This window comes from Helianthus annuus, chromosome 17 (assembly GCF_002127325.2).
Source record: "Helianthus annuus cultivar XRQ/B chromosome 17, HanXRQr2.0-SUNRISE, whole genome shotgun sequence".
Taxonomy (NCBI): domain Eukaryota; kingdom Viridiplantae; phylum Streptophyta; class Magnoliopsida; order Asterales; family Asteraceae; genus Helianthus; species Helianthus annuus.
Window position 1 is genome coordinate 2701726 of NC_035449.2, and position 5376 is coordinate 2707101.

Below are 5376 nucleotides of genomic sequence, written 5' to 3' on the forward strand. Positions count from 1 at the left end.
CAACGGTCCCAACTTCAAAAATAACCAGTGGTGGTCCTACCTTTTCATATATTGTAAACCAATAGACTTTAACTAAACCAAAAAGGATAAAGGCACAAAAAGAAATTAAGGTTCTGTTAGTAAAAGTCCATTAATTTACAACATGTGAAAAAGTGAGACCACCACTAGTTATTTTTGTAGTTTGGACCGTTGCCGGCCAACGGCTAATGGTTGGATTATTAAAATCCATTATTCCTTAAAAACCTAGTTTAATCTTCCTAGACATTTGTAATATTGTTATTACACATGATTAAACAATACTTGGTGTCTTAAGACTGTGTAATGGTCAAACCCCATAACCCCTATAGACGTGGGGTTATACGACATGTGACAAATGTATAAGAAAGGGAGGTTATGGGCGGTTATATAATTAACTTGAGTGTGTAATGGGATTATACTCCTTCAATTATACATATATATGTGTGAGAGAGAAAAACCAATGGTGGCGCCGCTATGCATATCATAGCCATGTTCCATAACCCCCTGTAACGCCGGGGGGGGGGGGTTCGAACACTATGGAACGTTATAGCCCAATATAGTGCCTATATAACCCCACTACGCATGGCCTGGTGCCTTACCCACCAAATTTTCAAGAATTACTTATGTGATTGTCTTTGACGCATTTCAATACAGATATATTTATAATATATTCATGTCATAACCTTGTTAGAATTTCAAGTTTGATTTATAATAAACTATAAACATCACTTGTATTAGTAACAAAATGGGTCAAACTATCATGTTCACTATTTTTTAATTTAAAAGTACAAAACTAGTCAAATTTACCATTTTTTAACCAAGAAACTAAATGAATTTAATTTAATTTATAAATAGAAATTTACGGTTCTAGCCAATCACCTTCCACCAAATAGCTAAGACAAGGCTCACGCTTTTGACCTTCGACTAAGGCTTAGCCTTTGCTTTTGGATGCCGGCTAAGCTAGTCTTAGCCCACGATTTTGAGGCCAACTAAAATTCAATAGCAATTTTGATTAAAAAAACTTGATCAACTTGACTAGTTTGGAGATTTTCCCTTGTTGATTCATAACCTCAATGCAAACGCCCATAACTTAGAAGAAGACATATTTTACCATAAAACTCAATATATCCCATTGATTCATGAAATACAACTTTTATTTCTTCTTCTTCTTCTTTTTTTATTTTAGAATTTTCCTCATTTCTTTTTTTATTTTAGAATTTTCCTCATTTCTTTTTTTAACCAAACACTTTTTTATTTTAGATTTTTTCTCATTTCTATTTTTAACCAAACATACACATAAATACACATGTGGTCTAAAATCATGCATTTGTTAAAAAAAAGTGTTAGGTAATTTATGGATAACTTCCGACCTTAATTTAAACACACAAATAAACGCATATACCAACTACCAATGAAGAGTCCTAATATGCCTAAATTAAGACACACCTCAAGAAATCCAATACTAGCTAACAACCGAACACACTAATCAAATTGTCTTGAATTAACCCTATTTTGTCAAGACTCTTTTAATCATCAATTTGTAGCAATGAGTATGCTCTATAATGAATCAATGTTCTTTAAAAGTAGAAATTTCTTTTGTAGATGAGTGGATCCTAAGATCATCTATACGCAATTGCTATTATGAGTGGTAAATATCCAAAAGTGATATTAAAAGGTTAATTAATTAAAAAGGAATGAAAGTGGAAAATCCAACATTTTAAAGGGTGTCATTTAAAATGTCACCAAAGTCAATATTCTCATACTAAAACATAAAGATTTGGGTTTAGCCTAAGGGGTCCCGTATCCAGTGGAAAGGAAGAAATATCATTAATAGTGCACAAATTTCTTCCCCATATCTATCATGGCAAATAATGGATGTTCCTTGAGGTTTTCTAGGGTTTCCACCTTCATACCCCACAAATTCACTACAACTTATTACGGCTAAAGCCTTCAATGATACGCGGTTAAATGCTAAAATATATATTTTAACCGTTTTATCTTTTCTTTCTGAAAACCAACCCTCCTTGATGCTAAACAACTATAAAAAAATATACATTACAGTATTTACACAAAAAGAGACTTTTCAATCATAACGTTTGCAATCTGTACCGCTTATTTATATATTTTAAAAAAAATCATAAAATACGGGTTTTGGTTAACATATGATTTTAAGTTTAAGCTAAAACAATATGTTCAGGTTGTTTCAAGTGTTTTGAGATAAGGCTCGTGTTTTTTACGTGTATGTTTAATTTAAATATAGAGGGTTCTACCTCTCTATTATTTTAAGCAAACATATTTTCAAACAATTATGATGTATATCTTCATCTCTATTATTATATCTTGCTTAATTTTATACATATAAAGTCAAAATAAAATGAATATATGCTTATATGTCTAATCCGACACCGGCATGAACACAACTACACAAGTGTAATATATTTGAGAGTTATTTTTTAGTATATATGTTTTTTATTTATACCAGACAGTGATGTAAGGACTAATAAGGAGCTTGACCTAACAAATAATTTTCTAAAATGGTCAACCATGTTAATTCATATGTGGGTGAGGTTTCTTATAAAAGAATTTTTTTCATGAGAAGTATGAGAATACATAGAAATTGACATGTAAGTATAATATTTTAGAATTAGGCATGGTGTTTTAGGTTGTTTTGGCAAGAAAAACAACAAACAAAACAATTTAAAACACAAGGCAACCTGTTATGGGCGTGAAATTTAAAACACAACTAAAACACACTGCTTAACACTTAAAAAACACTACTTAACGTTTTTCGCGTGATGTTTTAAGTTTTAAGTCTAGAATTCATTGTATTGTGCCTTAAATTGTTATGTTTGATGTTTTTCTTGGAAAAACAACCCAAAACATTATGCGCAAGTCCAAAACATGATGCCTACATGTCCATTCTTATGCATTCTCACACTTCTCACGAAAAAATGTCATTTTTACATAATCCTAAGACTATAGTACTAAACCATCATCACTTATTTTATTGTGGCAGTTTAGTTTTTTTTATAATATTAAAAAAACAATGTCAAATTTAGGGTTACGTGGAAGGACATTTAAGACGATTCAATATTTATACAAACAATACTTTTTTTCTAAGTTTAAATTGACAAGAATATTTTATTTAATTAAAAAAAAGAGGAAAAAAGCCATTTTTTTGAATACTTTGTATATTTAATTTTATTTTATCTGGTGATAAATGAGTCAACTTGGAATCCAATAAATTACAAAAAGGAAGAGAAGTCGATGATGAACTGTACTTGATTGTTCATCTCTCGCGATCGATATTGCATATATTTTATCATTTAATTACTAGCATAAAGTCATAAATCTTACTTTTTATTGCTTTCTTGTAACAATGTTCTCTTTAAAAACTAGCAAAGAAAAGTTACAACTTACAAATACATATACCTTATAATTGTGTTAAAAATTATATTAAAATGTCACTAAAAATATAAACTTTATTAAGAATTTTGTCGAAATTTTACTTGGAAGGTATAAGTATTTTATATCAAACATATTAAATGAAAAAAATCTCTTTATTTTCTCTCCTTTTTCTTTTTGTATAATTGTTTTTTTATCAAACATTTCTGAATGTCATCATCGCCAATTATTAGTTGAATTGTTTCAGTTTAAAAAGTTTTCTTTTTGTATTAATTCATCATTTATACAATGTGAAAAGTTCCACCACTTTCATTGTAATAAAAACTATGACGGGTTTTGTCACTAGATATGTAAGAAAGGCCCAAAATTTTATTAATTTGAAGTAAAATTTTATTTACTGGTCCATTATTATCAAAGTTGTTAATGTTAATCTCATGTTTATTACATGGTTATTTGTAGTTAGTTTTTTTTTTCCTTGAAAAGACGAAAAAGAATTAAATAAATAAAATATCATCTCAAAGTAGTCAAAGTTATTGCCGTTCTGTTAAAACTTAAATTTTATTTTACTGAAAAGTTACATAATTAAAACTTAAATTTTATTTTACTGAAAAGTTACATAAATCTATTATAACTTCCTTTATATCAGCTAAAGTGAGTGACTGAAATAGAATAGAACAGTTATAAATGTTGAATATTTTTTTCCCGTTAGTCTAAAGTAATAGGCATTTTAGGAAACAAAACACCATATGGTAGTATAATATACTTTCGGCCAGAAAAAAACATTATAGACATTAGTTGCAATGATCAGACATTATTTGCCCTATATTTTTACTTCTACCTAATAGAATCTGGAAGGATAATTAATGGACAAAAGAGCAAAACGGCACTTCTTTTTTTTTTTGAACGGTTAATTTCTTTAATCTCTGTCGTCTATGGGACTTGAACCCAAGACTTTCCCTTTCCCAACCTAGGTGTTTTAAAGGCTTTGCCTTTGCAAATGGACCACCACCTCATTGGTGCAAAACGACACTTCTTATTGACTTAGTTTTCAAAATTTAGACTTTTTAAAAGTCACAAGCATTATTTTATGCTTGTCATGTTATTTAAATGGTTGTTAGAGTTATAGATTGAGTATGTTTCAACTTTTATATATACACCTATTAAGAGATGAGTAAATTGTATCTGGTATTGAAATCGGGTCATTTTCGGTATCTACTGTTTGTGTTTTTTTAATTTTTTTATTTTTTGCATTGGTACTTTCAGTTTAGTGCCGATATTTTGGATTGATTTACCTTTGAATACTGTATTGTACCAATTGTACCGTATTGAACATTTTCGGTACCGGTACCCATTTTTTACGATTTCAGAATCAGTACTTGTACGGTACCAAGCTCATCCCTACCCCTATTGTATCTCATTATAAAACACATTTGATTAATAAAATATCAAATCTCTTTCTCCATAAATCTATATTTGTCATTAGTCTTGTTTCATAACAGAAAGTATTTTAAAGATTTTAACAATGAGGTCTTGTTTTAGGGTGAAGGGGGTGCACACCTAATAGGTGAGTGCACTCTCTTACGCCAAACCAATCCCTGTGTGCCACGTCAACTCCCCTCTTAAACTCCCCTAACACCCCCATTTGATGGCGCCACTCCCCTCTTAACTCCCCTTATTTTTTTATTCAAAAAAAAAAAAAAAAAAAACAAGAAAAGCTTTGATTGGATGGATCCAAGGCTGGCCCCACACATTTCCCTCTCCTCCATCGGTGAACCCACGCCCAAGTTCAACCCCGAATCGGGACCCCGCTTTGATGGCGGCGGTGTTCCCGATCGGGGAAACCCCTCACCGAAGCCACCCACCGAAGACGCCCCGGACACCCTTACTATGTCTATTTTAATTCAGGTTAAAACATGTCCAATGACTAAAGCCCTCTTATATTTTATAGCAACT